At 32.9% G+C, this 21934-nt stretch overlaps 1 protein-coding gene across 3 annotated transcripts in view; it reads left to right on the top strand.

The window, feature by feature from the left end:
• Nucleotides 1-21934, top strand: part of LOC101893851 (high affinity cGMP-specific 3',5'-cyclic phosphodiesterase 9A) — a 259215-nt gene that overhangs the window by 70792 nt on the left and 166489 nt on the right. For all 3 annotated transcript variants that reach the window (XM_059122351.1, XM_059122352.1, XM_059122353.1), the window contains exon 3: nucleotides 237-304. The gene's annotated coding sequence lies outside the window, so the exon portion shown is untranslated. The remainder of the gene's footprint in view (nucleotides 1-236; nucleotides 305-21934) is intronic.

Below are 21934 nucleotides of genomic sequence, written 5' to 3' on the forward strand. Positions count from 1 at the left end.
GCAATATTCGGTATTTTTAAAATTTAACAGAATTTTTTAAGGATTATATTTTTTTAAATTTCCAAATTCGTTCCAAATGGTGGAGGGTATTCAAAGTTCGACCTGGCCGAAGTTACTGCTTGTATTTACTTGTATTTCTTTTTTAATTTTGAGGAACCGATAACTTTCCTTCCTCAATAGTTAATAAAAATATGAAAAAAATCAACCGAATTAATACTCTTTTCTTCTATTTTCAGGTCATCAATCTTCATACAATTGGAGTAACCTCAGAGTAAATTGAGAGAGGTGGCAGATATATTTAAAGGTAAGTAAAACATAATCTTAAAGTCAAATTCTTTTATGAAGATATTTTGGAATGTCGACTCTGAATAGATTCTGTTAATTTATATACACATACATTTTATATAAAGCCATAATTAGCTGGACGTTGGGCGCCACACAGGATGGAAAATCTTCTGCCAATAAATGGCTTTTATCGATCCACAAACTAGCCATACTATGTCACAGTGGTCCTATTTTTAGTCCTCCGTCTTTTCTACTCCTTTAAATTGGAAGGAACATTAAAATAGAAAATAGGACTATAGCCACGATGAACTGAGAGTCCTCTTATCAAAAAAAAAAAAAAAAAAAAAAAAATTGATTAGCACGAGTCCATATTTATTTTATATTCTGAAAAGTAATTTTGAAAACATTATATTTGTTGTTTTTAATAATATTTTTTTTATTTTTGAGTTATATTTTATTTCTTGAGTTATATTTTTTCCAGATTTAAAAGCTCATCTCAAAACCTTTCAAATCTAGGAAAACTAATTTTGAAAACGTTATATTTCCTATTTTTTAAAAATCCCTTTGATAACAATTTTTTTTTTAATTTTCTAGTTATTTTTCATTTTGTAAGGTTTTTGAAAAATTTTCTGGCAAAACTAATTTTGAAAACTTTTTTATTTCTCGAGCTTTCTCGGTTGAGTTTTTAAATCTGGGAAAAATATTTGCTTAAACTTTATATTTGCTATTTTTGAAATTCCTTTTGATAAAAGTATTTTTTTTTATATTTTTTATTTCTTGGGGTAAGTAAATACCTAGGGCGTATAAGTATTGTCAGAATGTAAAAGTCCTCTTATCAAAAAATAAACGTATTTCCTTGAGTCCATATTTTTTTCCTCTGTGAAAAGTAATTTTGAAATCTTTATATTCGTTTTTTATTTAATTCCCTTTTCATAATAGTATTTTTTATAACTTTTGAGTTATTTCTTATTTCTTGAGGTAGGTCGTATAAGTATTATTAATAGCTATAACCCTGCTGCGTATAATTATTGTCTGAACGTGTATTGTGTGTGTGAACACTCATATGCCGCCATATACCAGATATTTTAGCTTCTAGTTTCGGTTTAATTCCTTTTTTTGTCTCTCATAAAACGAAAATGGGTTTTTTGTTGTTGTTTTTTTTTTCTAAAACAGTTTTTACCTGTACACTTTTGGGGTTATTGTCTTTGTTGTTGTTATTGCTGCTGCTTTCTGACGTATGATTTGAAAATGGAAATTGTGTCCGAGATTCTTTGGTTTCAATTCCAATTTGGTGGGACACAATGAAAGCAGATTGATTTTGGTTATTGCGAGATTTTTTCAGAGAGAAAAAGAGAGAGAGTTTCTTAGATTTCTTCCCCCCTCCCCTCTCTCTCTCTCTCTCATATTTTGTTGCATGAAAATTGTGGCTATGGTCCTTTGGTTTCAATTCCAACATGTTGCGTTCCCAACTTTAGTTTTCGTATTCTCCCTTCCTCTCTCTCTCTTTCTCTTTCACTCTCTCTCTTACCATGAGTATTGTGTCTTAGCCTCTTTACTTACTATTATTTTATTTTAATTTTATTCCCTCAATTTTAGTTTTGAAGTTACCCTGCATTTTTTCCTCTGTCTCTTTCTCTCTCTCTCTCTTTGTTGCATGGAAATTACGGCTAAAGTCCTTTGCTTTCAATTCCAAATGTTTCTGACAAGAAAACATAACATTGTTCTCTTAGATCCAATTTTTGTGAGCATCTTTAACAGTTTCGTAAGTTTATCTCTCTCTCTCTCTTTCACTCTCTTACCATGAATATTGGGTTTCTGGCCCTTCATTAATTTTCTTTTCTTAATTTCCTTAATTCCCCTTAATTTTAATTTTAGTTAGAATTTTTGAGGGTACCCTACGTTTATTTTCTGTTGCTTCTTTTTATGTCTTTGTTGTGTGGTTAAGGTCCTGCCTTCAATTTGAAAATGTTCATGACAGGAAAATATAACATTGCTCTCTTAAATCACATTTTTGTGAGTATTTTAAAGATATTTTCTCCCACTCTCTCTATCCCCACTCTCTATCCACCATTCTCTCTTTCTTTGATTTTGTCCATGTGTTGTTTTGTTTTGTGGCGCAAAAAAAAGTCATCACACCAACAGTAATACCATCACAAATAACCATGCACACACACACACACACGCTCACAAAGAGACCTGTTTCATTTGTTGAATGCGAAAAGCTTTCTCAACAAAATTTCCTTTTGCCGAAGCATTTGACGAAAGCTAACGAACAAGTGTTCAGCAGAGGACCAGCATAAATTCAAATGAATTCCTCCTCAAAGCTTTCGTTGGCCAACCAGTTGGAATCCATCTACAGTCTAACGCAGTACATTTCTCTCCGAGATAGGCTCGTAAAGATATAGCGCGGTCGAAAAAAAATCACAAAAAATTAATTTTTTTGGTTAAAAAAAAACAGGAAAAAAGAAAAAAGGATATAAAACAAATTGAAAAAAATAAAAAATAAAAAATAAAAAGGATTTTATTTTCGTTAAGTGTGTGCGTGTAAAGTAAAGTAAAGAAAATCTATTTAAATAATGCCTTTGTGTGCGTGAGTGCATTTATGTAAATCTTACCACTTTTTCTCTGGCCTGGCCTGGCAGGGTAAAGGATTATTTTTCGCTGGCAAAACTATTGTTTCACACCCCCCATTTCAAAAATTCCTGGGTGTCAAGCTAAAGGCAAAATTACAAAAAAAAAAAAAGAAAAGGTGCATCGAACTGCATTCTGCTGGTGTCTGTGTGTATTGGTGTTCGTGGTGGTTTGTGGTCGTTTCGGTGATTTCGGTGAACTCACGATATTCGCTGTTGGTCGAAAAATATAGGTTAAAATAACTGTAAATATTGGCTTGTTGTCAGTTACAGTCAAAATCATATTCCAAACAAACAGACACACACACACATGCCCAATCGACATACACATATATGGTATTCATGTGTTGGTGGTCAAATGCAAAACTGTAAAAGGCACGAAAAATAAACAACAACAAGAGTTAAAATCATAAAAACCACCGCTGATTTCAATTCCATCAAAAGTGAACTGGCAGCCATTATCGTCGTTGTCCTCATCATCGTCATTTTTCGCCGGCGGTTCCAGCCATTGGGAAATAGTGTCTGTGTGTGTGTGAATTTTTTTTGTGGAAAATATTGAATGTAAATTTCGGGCCTAACTCTCAAACATCCTAAAACCAAAACATTTTTGCGGATTTTTTTGCGGTCGCCTCAGGTTGAATGCACGTCATTTGCCAGGGCCCGTGTCGATATTTAAATGAAGTGTGTGTGTGCCTAACGAGCCCCACCAAAAGTCAGCCAGCCAGCCTCAATTATTACAGTAACAAAAAATTGAAAATAACTCTAAATCATAATTCGAAAAGGTGTCTCGTGTTATATGCCCCGAGCAGGTAATGTTTCCTGTATGCAACGTGTCAACTTGTCGGAGATTCCATCATTAGTCCTCGAAATTGCAGTGCAGAATTGACAACAGAATCCGGTTTTAGAAGAGAGAAGTAAGAGCAGATATTATTTTTTTGAATTTAATTTAAATCGAAATATTGACTGGGACCCTGAGTCGTATTAACATATCTTAAAATCTATGCTGACAATTTATTAATTTTAATAAAAAAAAAAAAATAATTTGAAGACAAAATTCTGTTTTGGAAGAGAAAAATAAGGCAATCATAATTTCGGAATTTTATTAGAATCGAAAAAATTTAAATTTTCTAAAAAAAAGTTGACTGGGATTTGCTGGGAAAGGAATAAGGCTATCATAATTTTTAATTTAAATCGAACAAATTAATTTTTTTTAAATAATTATTGACAGGGCCATTGAGGCGTATGAGTATTTTTAATGAATGGTTCTATGGTGCGTATTGTTATTATTATTTTTCAAAAGAATATTTATAAATAAATTAAAAAAAATCGATTTAAAATTAGAAATTTGGGGGCTTAATTTAATTTCAAGTATAGAAGCAGCTAGGTATATTTTATACCCTCCACCATTCGGAAGTAACTTGAAAAATGTCAATAAAAAAAATCCGTCGAAAAATACCACCCAAATGAAAATTTTTATATGAAGGGTAATAAGAAGACGTGGTGCTGGATAAGTAATTTTCCGTTATAGGCTGTAGTAACGATTCCGAACTTCGAATACGAAATTTGACGCAATTCCGATAAATAATGAGAAGACGGGGATATAAGAAGACGTGGTGCTGGATAAGTATTTTTTTTGTGATTGGCTGTAGTTACGATTCCGAACTTCAAATACGAAATTTGACGCTATTCCGGTGAATAATGTCGGATATAAGAAGACGGGGATATAAGAAGACGTGGTGCTGGATAAGTAATTTTTTTGTCATAGGCTATAGTAACGATTCCGATTTTCAAATACGAAATCTGACGCAATTCCGGTGAATAATGTCGGATATTAGAAGACGGGGATATAAGAAGACGTAGAGCTGGATAAGTAATTTTTTGTGATTGGCTGTAGTTACGATTCCAAACTTCAAATACGAAATCTGACGCGATTCCAGTGAATAATGTCGGATATTAGAAGACGGGGATATAAGAAGACGTGATGCTGGATAAGTAATTTTTTGTGATAGGCTGTAGTAACGATTCCGAACTTCGAATACGAAATTTGACGCAATTCCGATAAATAATGTCGGATATACGAAGACGGGGATATAAGAAGACGTGGTGCTGGATAAGTAATTTTTTGTGATTGGTTGTAGTAACGATTCCGAACTTCAAATACGAAATTTGACGCAATTCCGGTGAATAATGTCACGAAAATCCTGGAAATGCCGAATATCTCGGGGTAGCATTATATAGGGGCTATACTGAATCGTAGACATATGTAGACAATTCTCTTCCACGGGGTAAAGTACAGAGTTAGATGCAACCAACAGATACAGATGCAACCAACTTCAGATTGCTGTCATTTCTAAGCCACTCGTTCGACAGCTTTTAAACTTATTCCAGTGACAGCTCATTACATCGGTTACAACTGTACAAAAGCATTTTGGTAAGGATTTTCCCGAAAAAAATTTATTCGTGATGGAATTCAAGCCTGATAGTGTGATTTCTTTATATTTGGCTGGAGAACCACAAGTGGCTATCGTTAGAGCACCCCAGCATTTAAATGCTGAATAAATCTTTTGTGTGTCGTATCATCGCTCATTACCGTGTGACTGGTAGCATAGCCTGACGACGTCAAGGATGTGGACGGAAGAAAACAGCAACATCAGCAGAAATGGTTCGAAAAGTTAAGAAGCGACTTGATCGAAACCCGCATCGCAGTGGCCGAAAAATGGCTTGTGAGCTGAAAATATTGCAATACTCCATTCGGCAAATATTGAAAAATGAGCTCGGGGGGTAAAGCCATTGAAATTCCAAAAAGTGCAAGAAAATAGACTCAAAAGAGCTAAAGAGTTGCTTCGCTTGGCCAAAAGTGGTGAACTACCGAATTTGGTTTTCTCTGATGTCCGATGAGAAAACATTCGTTGTCCAGCAGTTTGTAAACAAAGAAAATGATCGTGTTTACTTGCCAAAGAGGTCAGCTGAAAATGTGCATCTTCGGTTGGCCACCAGAACTCAAGCGCCGGCCATGGTGATGGTGTGGGCCGCCATAACAGCCGATGGTCGCTCTCCGCTCGTATTAATCGACCGTGGCTTTAGAATCAATTACGAATATTATCACGAAAATATTCTGCAGGGTATATTAAAGCCTTGGGCACGCAAATATTTTGGCCGCAGACCTTAGACATCCCAACAGGACTCAACACCATCGCAGCACTCAGAACGCGCCACCCGCCAAGAATGGTTACAAAATGTGGTTCCTTGCTTCATTTCCAGCTCACAATGGCCACCAAAATCTCCGGATACAAATCCGTTGGACTATTTTGTCTGGAGTATTTTGGAAGGCAAGGTTGGCACTAACGAATACCAAAGTGTCGATCACCTCAAGCAAGCGCTTTGCCGGGAATGGGCCAAAATACCGTAGTGCAACATTCGGGCGGCGTATGAGGGTTTCATTGGCCATTTGAGGGCCATAATTCGTGGCAAAGGTGATCAATTCGAACAAATCTAAACTTATTCTAGAATTTGATGCTATTTCCGACATTTTTTGCTTTCATGCAATTAAATTAAAAAATGTAAAAATTATGGCGTTTAACTATGTTGCAGTTTTTTATCTCAGCCTGTATGTACCCAAAAATTTTAGGATATTCCTTGAAACCTCATCATTCTTCTGTTTTTTTAGAGAAATTTTAAACTTGTTTTTTCCTCGGAAAATAATCATTAAATATTGACATTATTAATATCGAGCTCTTTTCTCTCAACTAAAATAATAATTTTTCATCTCTCTTCTCCCTCCCCCCACCCCCCACCCTCCTTCTCTTATCCTTCAAAAATAAAAAGTCAATATTTCATATTCCTTTCACATACCATATGTAAATTTCCCGACACACAGTTACCCTTTTCATTGGAATAAAATGTTATCTTTTTTGTCACATTGGAAAATAATATTAGGAAAAACGGATTATTTCAAAATACAATACCTCAAATCCATATCAAATATGCCATACCGAGATAGACAGAAGGAGAGTTGTTGTTGATGTCGTTGTCGTTATTTGGCCTTTTGGCAAAAAATAGAAAATTCCCAAAGGCAAACACAATACACAACATAAATCCCAAAGATCTCAATAAATTCATAATAGAAAACTATTTTTAAAAAAGGTCTATCTCCCCTGTAGTGTAAAACACTTTTTTGTGATACAATATATTCTTATGGAATTTAAAAAAAATATTTTGCTGGCATTCCTTGAGGCTTATTCTACGGATCCTTCATTTTCTGATTTTCCTGGAAATGGTGTAATCGGAAAAAGTCTTGTTTCCTTGAAAATTAGGTGACAAATTTGGGCCTCTATGTGTACTCAGGAATTTTTTTTATGTTTTAAAACATAAGGTTAGTTACAATTTACTTTTCCTTTAAAAAACTTTTTTTTTTTTTAAATCTAAATTTTTTGTGTCATTCTGAGTTTGAATTCTTTTGGATTAATGTTAGATAAAATAATAAATAAATGGACAATGTTGGTCTGTATCTCACACATACAGAATCTGTCTTGTTTTGTTCCTTGGGAAAGGTTTCAATGGAAGTTTAAAAAGGTTAGCCTTTGGAACTGAAGGTCCTTACATAGAAAATGATTTGGATTCATTGCTTCTCGGCCGTTTCGTGTGAAATTGACCAGATACGATTGAACTGGGCAAGGATTGCCTGTCTTATCAATATCTCTTTTAGATAAAACTGGAAATTTTGAAAATCTATTTCGTAAGATTTCCTATTATCAATAGCTTCATATTTGGCCATGGTAAATATTTTATGGTTTTAAAATTCATTCGATTTTTTTTTTTCGATTTTTATATTTTCTATTTTTCAAGGCACCGAAATATACATCTGTACAGTTCGAAAACATTAAATTGAATCCATGAAACATGCAACAGTGTCCATTGTCAGAGGAGTAGTAGGAAATACCGGAAATACCCTAATGGGATTGATAGAAAATGATAATATAATGCCCTTTAATAAAATCTCAATTTTATGTCCAGGCGTATGAGTATTTTGTTGCTTATACGCCCCGATATATACATTTAATTTAAAATACTTATACGCACCGGGTCCTCAGATATATTTTCTTATAATTAGTAATACTTTAATAGGTCTGTATTTATATAAAGATACTGAAATTCCCGAAATCACATGATAATCGACGATAGCAAAATTTTGAATGGAAATTTTGAATTAAAATCCAAAAATCGCTGCAAATTTAAATCAAATGGTGTAATAATAGTCAAGCGGGGCGTATGATTGTTCTTGGAAAATATATTACTAACACGCCCCCATACACAATGTAAATTAAGAATACCTATATGGACCCTATGTCGTATAAGTAGTTTTAACTTAAACTGCGTATGGAGGCGTATTGGTGATATATTTTCCAAGAACAATCATACGCCCCGGATAATTATTATTATACCTAATTTTCTAATTTTCCCATAATTCCTAAGGCTATTCTCGAATTTAAATTTAAATCCGAAAGTATGGCAAAAAAAATTAGCCATACCATATGTCTACAGAGGCCAAAATGTCCCTAATCGAAATAACAGTCTCTTTGGATCCAATCTGCTTAAGTTGGGGTCGATCTAGAGGTGTCTATCCGCCCGTCTGCTTGTCTCCCTCTCTCTGACTGGCTGGTATGCACGTTAATTCCCGATTGAAAAATTATTATCAAACTTAGATCGAGTTTGGTGATAGCCAATATCAGGCCACTCCTTCTGGTACCGCCCTCCACAAAAGGTCAAAATTTTAACAGAAAATAATTTACTCCACCAAACACGAAAGGAACATCAGAATAGTCAGAAAAAATCCTGTATTATTTTTATATTTGATACGTCCAAAATGTGTCCCATTGAAATAACGGTTTTAAACTCTAGATCTATTTGGCCCAAATCCGTTTCAGGACATTTGGAGTCGATCTAGCGATGTCCGTCCATCAAGTACCTAATTCTCAGGGGGGTCAAAATTTCATTCCTTCTAGTACCTACCCAGACTTTGTGTTTGAAGTTTGTAATAGGCACCACCTTCTCTGGCAGATAATTGGCTGTAGAGGTTCTGATATTCGAAAATCTTGGAATTATAGCGCCATTTTCCAACGAAATTTTCGTACTTACATTTTCCAAATCCTTCGAAATGGCGGAGAGTATTAAAAGTTCGGACCGACCGAAGTAAGCTGCTATTTTACTTTTTAAATTTTCTATATTTTTTTTTCAACGTTTTTCCTAAATTTTAATGTTTTTTTTTCAACAATTTTTTACAGATTTATTCCGAAATCAATCTTAAAAATCAAAAACAATTCAAACAATTAAAAAAGAAAAATTAATTTGTCAAATATTTCTTAAGCCAGTGATTAGGAACTTCTCACTCACTTCCACTGTTTTTTAATTCTTACATTTTTTATTTATTTTTTAGTAATAATATATTTTTTAAATTATTTCCACATTTCTTCCAAAATCAATTTTAAAAAATCAATAAAAATTCTTCAGAATATCAAAAATAAATCTTCTCAGATATTTCTTCATCCAGTGCTTCTCATTCCATCCCACTGGTCTTTTACTTTTTTTTAATTTTAATAATTTTTCCAAAAATTATTTACAATATTTTTTCCAAAAAAAAAAAAAAAAAAAGAAAAAAAAAAAAAAAAATCCTAAAATTCAGTAAAAAAAAATTTTTTTAATATTTCTTAATCCAGTGATTGGTACTTCTCAAACAGTCCCACTGTTTCATATTTTTTAAAATTTATTTTCTATTTTTTTTTGTTCAAAAATTATTAAATTTTTTTTTTCCAAACTAAATCCTAAAATTTAGTAAAAACTCTAAAAAATAAATAAAGAAAATATATAAATTTAGAAAATATTTTTTAACTGATTCATATATTTTTAATTTTTATTTATTTTTTAATTTTTTTTTTCAAAAATTGTTTAAATTTTCTTTTTCCAAAATAAATCCTAAATTTAAGTAAAAACTCTAGAAAATAAATAAATAAATTTTTCAAAAATTTTTAATCAATTGATTGGTAATTCTCAGACAGTCCCACTGTTTCACATTTTAATTCAATTTTTATTTTTTTTCAAAATTTTTTTCAATTTTTTCCAAAATAAATCCTAAAATTAAGGAAAAACTTTAAAAAATAAGAAAAAATTAAGTTATCAAATATGGTTTAAATCAAGTTATTGGTACTTCTCATTCCACCCAACTCTTTTTTATTTTTAATATTTTTTTTTGAGCTTATTTACATATTTTTTTTTCCTGAAATTCAGTAAAAACTCTAAAAAAATATTAAATTTATCAAATATTTCTTAAGCCAGTAATTGGTACCTCTTATTTAGTCCCACTGTCTTTTTTTTAATTTAAATATTTTTTGTCAGCAATTATTTACAAATTTCTACCAAAATCAATCCTAATGATCGATGAAATATCTTTAAAAAAATAAGAAAAATATTTCTTAATCCAGTCCTCGGTATTTCTCATTCCGTCCCACTGTATGCTGTAACCCCACCCACCCTTGATTTTATTTTATTTTTCCAATAAAAAAATCCCCTCTCGACATATCCCCCATTTTTTCTCTCAGCCAATTTTCGGCCGAAAATCAGGCATGGGGGATATGGATATGGCCCGGCCTTTGTTTGATTGTTTGCCTGTGACTTTTATTTTGTTATATGCAAATAAATCTAAATATTATTGCTTACAAACAACGGCAACAACGACAACAACAAAGAAACTTTCATACATTCCGAAACACAGATACATTTGTCATTTCGACAAACGCCCTCAAAAAAAGGGAAAACAGCAGCAGCTAGGCAGCATTCAAAGTTTCGTCCCAACACCAAACCCCCCTCCCCCTATGCCAGCATGGCAAAAGGACATTTAGACTCCTGCAAATACTTGTGAACAGGCAATAATGTGACAAAACGGTAACACCGACACAACTATGTTGAGAGGGTGGTGGGGAGAGAGAGAGGAAGAGGGGGGGTTTCATATTTACATAAAAGGCATCAACGATGACAACAACAAGTACCAAACAACAAAAACAAAAATACAAACAAACACAACAAAAAGACATTAACCATAAAATAAATTTGCATTTGTTGAATGTTTTTTTCATATCTTTATTTTTTCGCTTTGTTTCAAAAAAAAAAAAAAAAAAAAAAAAAAATGACGCCGAAAAAAGACTAACAACTCAGTTTTGTGGATTTTTTAATTTTTGTGTTGTGTGTTTTTTTTTTTTTTTTTTTTTTGCAAAAAAACTTTTAACTTTTATGAACCCCTATCATTTTTTGGTTGGTAGCTCTTCTGTGAAGTCCATAAAAAAGTTGAATTGTTCTTTTTTTTTCATTTTGTTGGGTTGTCACCCACCCTCATATTATTCTGCCAAAATGAAAAGTTGATACCTTTCATTTTAGAATTGACACAATTACATAAATTTTGTTTGTTTATCGTTTGTTGTTATTTTTTTTCCAAAAGCCTTGCCATTTTATCATTGACAAAAAAAAAAAAAAGAATTCGCATATGACCCTCAGTTCGGGTTAGCATAAATTAAAATGGACAACCTTGCCGAGTTCTGGGAATTTTTTTTTGTGATAAGAATTTCAAGCGAAAAAATGGGTTTTGGCTTTTTCGTAAAAAAATCATTAATTTTCCGAAAAATTAATTAACCAAACAAAAATTCGAAAAAAATGCAAAAAAAAAATCTGCAATAATTTTATTTTTTTGGAAAATTTCAACCTTTTGTGGGGGAGGTACCAGAAGGAGTGGACCGATATTGCCCATCTCCGAACTCAATTTAAGTTTGATAATAATATTACGTTGTACCATGTTGGGATCAAATCCGATACTCCCCTCGGGAGTTATCGTGCTCAGCCAGACAGAAAGGCGGACGGACACGGACAATGCTAGATCGACTCCAAATGTCCTGAAACGGATTTGGTCCGAACAGACCTAGGGTCTAAAGCCGTTATTGCGATGAGACACGTTTTGACTGCATCAAATGATACACACCCTCTGTAGCCATATGGCTGAGGATATAAAAATACATTTGGCGTATGACTGGTGTCATAACGTATACGCACCGTGCACTACATTTGTATTATAAATACAGGGTGAAATAAAAAAAAATGCCAAAAAGGCGAACGACTTTTGTTTTCAATTTTATTGAATGATAGCAAAAAATGTCGGAAATAGCATCAAATTTTAGAATAACTTTAGATTTGTTCGAATTGGTCACCTTTGGCACAAATTATGGCCTTCAAATGGACAATGAAACCACGGCAAACGCTGCTCGAATGTTGCTTTGCGGTATTTTGGTCCATTCCCGGCGAAGCGCTTGTTGGGGTGATCGACTCTTTGGTATTTTTTAGTGCCAACCTTACCTTCCAAAATACTCCAGACACAATAGTCTGAGATGGATTGGTATCCGGAGATTTTGGTGGCCATTGTGGGCTGGAAATGACGCGAGGAACCTCATTTTGTAACCATTCTTTGTTGGCGCAGAAATGAAGCGAGGAACCGCATTTTGTAACCATTCTTGGGTGGCGCGTACTGAATGCGATGTTGCTGAGTCCTGTTGGAATGTCCAAGGTCTGCGCCCCGAAATCCTTGCGTGTCCAAGGCTTTAATACACCCTCCAGAATATTTTTGCGATAATATTCGGCATTTATTCTGATACCACGGTCGATTCAGCATTTAAATGCTGGAGTGCTCTAACGATAGTCACTTGTGATTTTCCAGCTAAATATAAAGAAATCACACTTGATCACGCTTCGATTCCATCAGTAATAACTTTTTTCTGGAGAATTCTCACCAAAATGCTTTTGTACGTTTGTAACCGATATAATGAGCTTTCACTGGAATAATTTTAACAGCTGTCGTACGAGTGGCTTAGAAATGACAGCAGTCTGAAGTTGGTTGGCGTTTTTTTCCACTAACTCTGTATACATGTGGCGTATGACTGGTGTCATAACGTATACGCACCGTGCCCTACATTTGTATTTTAAATACCTTTAAAAATATTAAAGATATTTTTGATTTGCAGAAGCCCATTTTGCAGCTCGTGATATAGCGTAAATTCTCTAGTGGGAGTGGGTTTGACAATTTTATTCCAAATTTAGCAAAAAAATATTTTCTAAGATTCAGGAAGAGACATTCTGTCTTTAAGGCCTTTACATATCTCAGGAACTACTATAGATATTTAAAAATGTAGTCCCCCGAGCCCTTAAAAAAATTCGAAGGTGATATTTTTTCGACAATAGCCAGCCCTCAAATATTCGAAAATGCTCTTTTTCCTGAATGCCTAGAAGTTCGTTATAAAGTTTGGAATAAAAACTACAAGAAATTTGTTCAAAAAAATTTTCTTTCAAATTTGTTCTGGTATTTTTAGATACTGTTGTTTATCAGCCCTACTTAAATCTATATTTTTTCAATTATTTACAGAATTTGCGCTCAGAAATGTAAAAAAATACATTTTACACCATTTCTTGCATTAATTTCTTCATATTCTTTAAAAAGTGCACCATGGGGCGTATGAATGATGTCAAAACGTATACGCAGCCTTGAAGCAAATTTGTTTTGCAAATATTTCAGGAACTACTATAGATATTTAAATAAGTAGTCCCCCGAGCCCTTAAAAAAATTCAAAACGTATACGCAGCCTTGAAGCAAATTTGTTTTGCAAATATCTCAGGAACTACTATAGATATTTTGGATTTTCAAAATTCCTTTTTAAAGCTCGTGATATGACCAAAATTGTCGCTTGTTTTGAAAATCCTGAAGAATTTCATTGATTAATTTTTCAGCCCATTAAAGAGTCCTTTTCTTTGAATTTCACATTTCTCAGTGCCTTTTTAAGTTTTCAAGTCTTAGTTTTTTGTTTTATTTTTCGTCAACCTAGGGCCCAGAACCTCCGAAGCTTATCCTTATGGGGTTAATATTCCTGCCATAATATCTTTCTCTCTCTCTCACTCTCTCCCTCTCTCTCCTCGTATCATAGGAGGTCATAAAGAGGTCTTTAGTTCTAAAGAACTATGCTGCAACAACAACAATAATAACATATTGAGTTGTATAAAATAGAAGAAGTCAATTTCGTGACCAATAACATAAAGCTTTGGGGCCATTAGACTAAGTATTTATGTAATAAACATTATTTAGAGCAAACGGCAACACCAACCTACCCCCCCCCCACCCCCATCAACACACATATCCTCTTATAACAGGCTCCCGCAGAGCGTTTAAGTAGAGCGATGGTTAGATTGGTTGCTTAGTTATAAGCCCTTCTCATGTTAGATATAATAATGGGAGGAAGTTCCCCTCTCTCCCGACCTCCCTCACTCCTTTTCTCCCCCGCCCCTCCCTCACATCACTCGTTTTGGCATTATTATGTTGTATCACAAAAATTTACCATAAAAGGCCATTTACCTTAAAAGCTTTTTTTGAAGTGTTGTTGTAGTCGTTGTCGTTTTTGTTGTTATTCGAAGAGAAAATGAAGAAAGAAGATTTTGCAGAAATCTTCACCAAAGGCATAATCACCAGCCAGCACACACACAGCACAAAAAGGAGAAAAAAGTCAACAACGTTTAATGGCCCAAAGGCATTGGCGGTCAAAAGCAAATGTCTCTGTATCATACGTTCCCTGGCTCCCTCCATTCCTCCATCCCACCCTCCTTCCCCTCTCTCTTTTTTTCTGCCATCTAACAACAATGAATGACCATTTTTATGATCCATTTCATATACAAGTGGTTGTAAAAATAAACAAATAATTTTCTCATAAACCGAGAGTGGAAAAAAACTCTAATCCCAGAAAAGAAACCAACAAAAAAAAAAAAAAAAAAAAAAACATTCCTCTGCCCCTTCGCCTCAAGGAAGTTGGTGTTAAAGCAAAAATGTGCCACTTCCTCCCCAAAGGACCAATGAAATGTTTATTTTAAAATTAAAAAAAGAAGCTGGAAAACAGAATTTATATTGTGAACGAAATGACAAAACGGTTTTCAAGGTTTATCAGAATCGTAAAATATTTAGACAAAAAAAAAAAAAAAACAAAAAAAAAAAAAAAAAAAAAAACAAAAGAATTTAAAGTTTTATGATGCACCTGAGGCCATGCGAAGTTGAAGGGCCGTTTATCAAAAGAGTATCCATGGCCTTAGAAGGTCAACTTTAAAGAAAATCGTCTAGATGAAGCCTTGCACATAGAGAAATTTCTATGTGAATAACTCCTAAAAGTATGCAATGGTTTTTATATATTAGCAGTGATTTTTATATTAAATTTGATAAAATTTATATAAATTTCCATTTTATTTGTGAACATAAAGTAAAGTAACTCCCTAACACTCTATATCCTTAAATGAAAAAAATCCTAAAAATATGCAATATTTTTTTTAATAAATTTTGTCGATTTTTTCGAATGCCATGTACTCTTCAATATCAATATTTATTGAATATTAAATGATTTGAGATAAATTTTCTTAATTTTGGTCAGCATGGCTCTAAAATCTCATCCTTAAAGTATGCAATGGAATTTTGTAATACTTAAATTATTGAATTCCCAATAGTATGCTTTGAAAACAAGTTGCCGTGATATTAGAAAAAAAATGTTTAAGACATTTATATCTTATTCTAATTTTAAGAGAACTAACCAACGAGGATTTATTGAAAATATTTTTCGGAGGACTCGCAAATGGAGAATCGTGAATTTTTTCAAGAATTTTTTTTAATAATCGGAGGTTTTAAGGGTTGTGTTTGAAAGGATATTTAAATAATACTTTTTTCAAGAAAAGATGAAAATAGATTTTTTTGGAATATTTTTCGAAGGATTCGCTGGAAGGATACACGTGCATTTTTTATGAAAATTATTCGAAGTACGAGGATTTTTAAGGATATTTTTTGAAGGATCTTAGTAAGTATACATTTAGATTTTTAAGAACATATTTTGAGGGATTCTTGAAGGACTCGAGGAAGGGTAGACTGGGAGTTTTTTACAATAGTTTTCAAAGGATTCTTGGAAGAACAACGCAGTCTTTTTTTAAATATTTTTCGTAGAACTTGTGGTTGGATACACCTGAATTTTTGAAAAAAATATTCTCTCAAGGATTCGTGGAGTGATAAACGTGGATCCTGATAGAAATTTTTTGAAGAGCTCGTGAATTTTTCGGAATATTTTTCAAAGGACTCGGCTAATCGTGGATTTTTTGGAAGGTATTTTTGGAGGATTGCGGGAGCAAAAATATGGAGTTTTACCAGGCGAATGAAGAATTTACGAAGGACATGGGAAAAATTAGCGGGACGCTTTTTAGAATATGTCAAAATGGACTAATGGATGGATAAACGAGGATTGTTTCCTATTTTTCGTGGAATTCGTGGAAGGATTTCGAAGTGGATTTTTTCAAAATTTTTGTGAAGGACTCGTGAATTTTTTAGAATATTTTTCAAAGGACTTGTGGAAGGCTAATCGTGGATTTTTTAAAAAAAAATTTTGGAGGACTTGTGGTAGCAAAAATATGGAGTTTTCCCGGGCTAAGGAAAAATCTACGAAGGACTAAAGAAAAATTAATTGGACGCTTTTTAGAATATGTCAAAATGGACTAATGGATGGATAAACGAGGATTTTTTCCTATTTTTCATGAAATTCGTGGATTTTTTCACAGTATTTTTCGGCAGACTCGTAGAAGGAGAATGGAAGGACATGCATTTTTTTTTTAGAGGACTTTGTTGTGAATGTCTTGTGAAAAGACAAACGTGGAATTTATTGGAAAATTTTCTGAGATACCTTTGGAGAGACAAACGTGAATTTTAAAATAACTTTTGTGAAGGACTCGCAGTAGGACAAATGTTGATTTTTAAAATAAATTTTGTAAAATACCTGGGGTAGGATAAAATCAAATATTTTAATAAAAACAAATATTTGGAGAAGGAAAACCGTGGATTTTATTACTAAATTTTGTAAAGGACTTGGGGGAGGGCAAACGTGGATTTTTGTTAGAATATTTTATCAAGGACTTGAATAAGGACAAGCATGGATTTTTTTTTAAAAATTTTGTTTAGGACTCGTGTAAGGACAAGCGTGGATTTTTTTTGAAAATTTTCTAAAAGACCTGGTGGTGATAAATAGGAATTTATTTTCGAATATTTTTCAAAAAAGACTCTTGGAATGAAAAACTTGGCTTCTTTCGAATATTTTTCGAAGGTCGCTTCGAAGGATAAACATAGAATTTTTAGGATTACCTTTCAAAGGATATTCAAATATTTCAAAGGATTATATTTCTTGAAGGGTTCTTTGAAGGATATGACAATTTGTAAAGGACTTGTAGACAATTTTGTAGAAAACTTGTAAAGGACAAATGTTAATTTTTTAAGAAATTTCTGTGAAGGACTTGCGGAAGGACAAAAATGTTGTAAAGGACTTACGGGAGGACAAATGCGGATTTTTAAGAAAATTGTATGAGGAATTTCGGAAAGGAAATACGTGTATTTTTTAAGAAACATTTGTGAAGGACTAGTGGACGGAAAGGCGTGGATTTGTAAGAGAAGTTTTCATTTGAAAAAAAATGTTTAAACACTAGTGATTAATTTTCGAAGGACTCGAAAATTTTGTAAAAATTATCTTCAAAGGACTCGTGGATTTTTTTAAACATTTTTTTTTGAAGGACTCTTCGATTTTAAATAAATTCGGCTAGGACTCATGGTTAGTTTTTTATAAAAAAATTTCTTTTGTGAGGGACTGAAAGACATTCCTTGATTTATTAATACAATTTAATGGAGGACTTCGGATAGGAAAAGCGTGGATTCTCTAAGAAAAGTATGTGAAGGACTCGCAGACGGAAAGATGTGGATTTGTAAGAGAAGTTTTTATTTGAATCTTATATTTAAAAATAATCCTTAAGGACCGCTGATTATTTTTCGAAGGACTTGACATTTTTTAAAAAATAATTTTTAAAGGACTCGTGGACAAGCCTAGATTTTTAAAAAATATTTTCTTGAAGACTCAGGACTTGTCGTTTGTTTAAGAAACTTTTCTGTAGCACTCTGTTTTTTCAAAGGACTCGTTTATTTTTAATAAATTTTTTCAGAGGACCTGTATAAATTTGGTTTTGAAGGACAAACCAACGTCAGTTGTTTAAGCTAATGTTAAAAAATGTTTCAACAAATGACGAGAGAAAGTGAATTTGTTAAAAATATTATTTAAAGGTCCTAATCAATCGTGGATTATTTGAAAATGTTTTTCAAATCACTAAAAATGTAGGTTTGATAATTTTTTTTCAAAAGACCGTGGGAGAAATATTTTTCAGATATCTTTAGTGAATCCAGAAAGCTTGAGAATCCTAGAGATAGAGAGAGGTAGCGAGAGGGGGAGAGAAGTGAAGATTTCCCGCAACATTTTGCAAAATATGATAATCATAACAAAAAATGTATTTCTTAGAAAAGCAATAAATTCTTATCAATATGCCGCCCATCTTCCTCAAAGAGGCAACATATCCTTTTAATAAACTGTTTTAACATGCCACTCCCCCTCACCCACCTCCAACTTTTGTGGCAGGAAAACCAATAAATCTACATCACACAATTCTGTCGTTTTACATATTTTTGTCTTCCTATCTCTGTATCAGTGTGGGTGAATATGATAATCATAACAAAAATGTATTCTTAGAAAAGCAATAAATTCTTATCAATATGCCGCCCATCTTCCTCAAAGAGGCAACATATCCTTTTAATAAACTGTTTTAACATGCCACTCCCCCTCACCCACCTCCAACTTTTGTGGCAGGAAAACCAATAAATCTACATCACACAATTCTGTCGTTTTACATATTTTTGTCTTCCTATCTCTGTATCAGTGTGGGTGTGTGTGTGTGTGTGTGTGAGAAGAACCTTTCACAAATATTTAGCCAATAACCTTTTTGTGTCTGTCTATGTGTGTGTGTGTGCGCGCTTGAGAGGGGTTCAGTTTGAAAGCCAAATGAATTGAAAGAAAAAAATGTTTAAGAGGAGAGGAGGGGAGTGATGGGTGTGGAATGGAATCAATAACATCATGTACCTGAAAATATTCAAACGAACGAAGAAATCTTTGGCCAAACATGTTCAGGCAACAAAGGAAAATCTGAATTTTTCCCATGACATTTTTGTTGCTGCTGCCACAGAGATAGATGATCGATGAACGAGAATTGCTTGGCTGAGTGGATGGTTGGTTGGTTGGTTCGGTTCGATAGATGGTCGTTTATTTGGCTTACATTGTACTTAAAATATGTTGTCGTCTTCGTTGTTGTTGGTTTGTTCTCTAATATTTTTTTCCTTTCCTACATCCTGTGCCGGGGTTGGGTGGGACTGAAGAAATGAATAATGATTTTTGTGTGCGGTTAAAGCTCACAGCCATGTCATGTATTTTTTGGGCCATAAATGCTTTGGATTTTGGCATTTTCAATAACATGGCCTGAAGTTGGATTCGATGGAATTCTATTCGGGGACTTCGGTTTGTTGTTTTTATTATTTTTGTTTAATAATGAGTGCTGTGAATTGTGAATGTTTTGATTTCGAAATGATTTAATATTCCACAATCAATGTGAGATCCCTTAAAGTATGCTTCGTTAAATTGTGAATAATTGAACAAGGCATGGCACAGAAAACGGAATGAAAAAAAGGTTGTTGAAGTTTAGTCTTGATTTCGAAGTGCCTAAATATGCCACAGTAAATATTGGTCCCCTAAAAGTATGACCAAAATGTCGTCTATAAAATTTAATTCCTAAAAGTATGCAGCAAAAATTAAAAATTGTGCAGGGATATACAAACGCAATTGAATAATCCGGAATAAATTTAGTAACTCCTAAAAGTATACTCAAATATTTTTATTTATAAAATTTAACTCCTAAAAGTATGCCCCAAAATTGAAAAAAATTCATCCAGGTTTTTAAAGTTCATGTAGAATGTTTAATTCTTAAGGTGTCGCAAAAAATGTAGAACTCCTAAAAGTACACTCTACTTTTGATCAATTTACTCCTGAAAGTAGGCAACAAAAACTAAAATAATGAAAATAAAAAAAAAACGACTTCGAGCGAAAACGAATATTTTGTTGTCAATAGTACCATTTTGTAATTTTTATTTTTAAAATTTTGTGATATTTTTCAGACCCCTAAAGGTATGCTCAAATCTTTTCTAAAATATTACTCCTAAAAGTATGCCACAAAAATGAAACTTCATCCAGGATTTTCATATAACTGTAGTATGTTGAAAGCTTTCGTTTCCGCAATGAATGTTAAATCCCTAAAATATATTCAACTTTTGATCATTTTACTCCTGAAAGTAGGCAGCGAACATTAAAATTAATGATAATAAACGTTTTCGATTGAAATAGAATATTTTGTTTTGAATCTCACCATTTATTAATTTTTATTTTTAAAATTTTGTGATATTTTTTGGACCCCTAAAAGTATGCTCGAATATTTTCTATAATATAACTCCTAAAATTATGCCACAAATATTAAAATTCATTCAGGATTTTCAAATAGCTGTAGTATGTTGAAAGATTCAGTTTCCGTAAATGAATGTAGAACACCTGAAGTATGCATCACTTTTGATCATTTTACTCCCGAAAGTAGGCAACGAAAATTAATGAGAAAAATTTAATTAATTTTAGTTTTTATTTTTAAAATGTTGTAAAATTTTTGGGCTTGTCGTTTAGTTGGTCTTTTTTATGAATAATTTTTGCTAAAAGCTTACGCCATCAAAAAATTGAATTTGGTTTTATATCAATAAACTCCTGGAAGTATGCTTCACACGTGAAATGTATTTTGTCGAAACGTAACTTATTCTGTAATATAATACATTTTTGAGGCAGTATTTTTAAAATCCTCAATGGAATGTTGGTCCCCTAAAAGTATGCTTCAAAATATTTTTTTATGTAGTTTAACTCCTAAAAGTATGCCCCAAAATAGTCAATTTTGCTGCAATTTCAAATGCCATTAAATCTTCCACTATAAAGGTAGCACTCCTAAAAGTATACTCCAATATTTTTATAATACAACACCTGAAAGTATGCCCCAAAAATTAAAATTCCGTAATTTTTCATTGTTTGATATATTTTTTATGAAAAGAAATTTAACTAAAAAAATTAACTTGAATAAATTTCCAATTATTTTTTTCATCAGTTCGACCAGTCTGAACCTTTAATACCCTCCACCACTTGAAAAATCCTTAAATGCATCCCAACAAAATTTTTTCAACCTAATACATTTTGTTCGGCAGCTATGGTGATTTGATTTTTTGTTAAGTTCTACCAGTCCGAACCTTTAATACCCTCCACTATTTGGAAGATCCTTAAATGCATCCCAACAAAATTTTATCAACCTAATATATTTTGTTCGGCAGCTGGGGTGATTTGTTTTTTTTTTGTTAAGTTCGACCAGGCCCTCCACCATTTGGTAGGACTTAAAATGCATGCCAACAAAATGTTATCAAAATACTTCATTTTGTTTGGAAGCTAGGGTGATTTCCACAGACCGAATGAAGATACATGGGGTCTTAAAGGGAATGTCAAACCTAATATACCCTCCTTGAATGTCAAATTTATATACTCCCTATGGTGGATGTTATAAAAATACTGAGTTTTATCATTCATATTAATTTAACCCCTTAAAGTATGCTTCGAATACAAATTAAACATTCTGAGATTACATGCCTTTCGCCTTTTAATCACTTAATGAAATAACTCCCCAGAGTATGCTTTAAATTTCTCTATATTAATTAAGTGTGCCATATTTTCTCCCCCAAGCCCTTAAAGTATGCTTTAAATTTCAATTAATTTATATGTCACTTTATTAATATGCCTTTGCTTTGGCCTAACCAACCACCACCTGCCATTTGACCACCTTCGTATATAACATGTTTATTAATATATAAATGAGTGTGCGTTTTCATGTGTGTGTGCCTCTGTGAGCATATGTATGTGTATATATTCCTTGTGCTCGCCCACAGTTTGTTTGACATTAGCCGCCGCCGGCTATGCTAAATAAAAGTTAATAAT

The sequence above is a fragment of the Musca domestica genome, unplaced genomic scaffold (genome assembly GCF_030504385.1).
Source record: "Musca domestica strain aabys unplaced genomic scaffold, Musca_domestica.polishedcontigs.V.1.1 20, whole genome shotgun sequence".
NCBI classification, from domain to species: Eukaryota; Metazoa; Arthropoda; class Insecta; order Diptera; family Muscidae; genus Musca; species Musca domestica.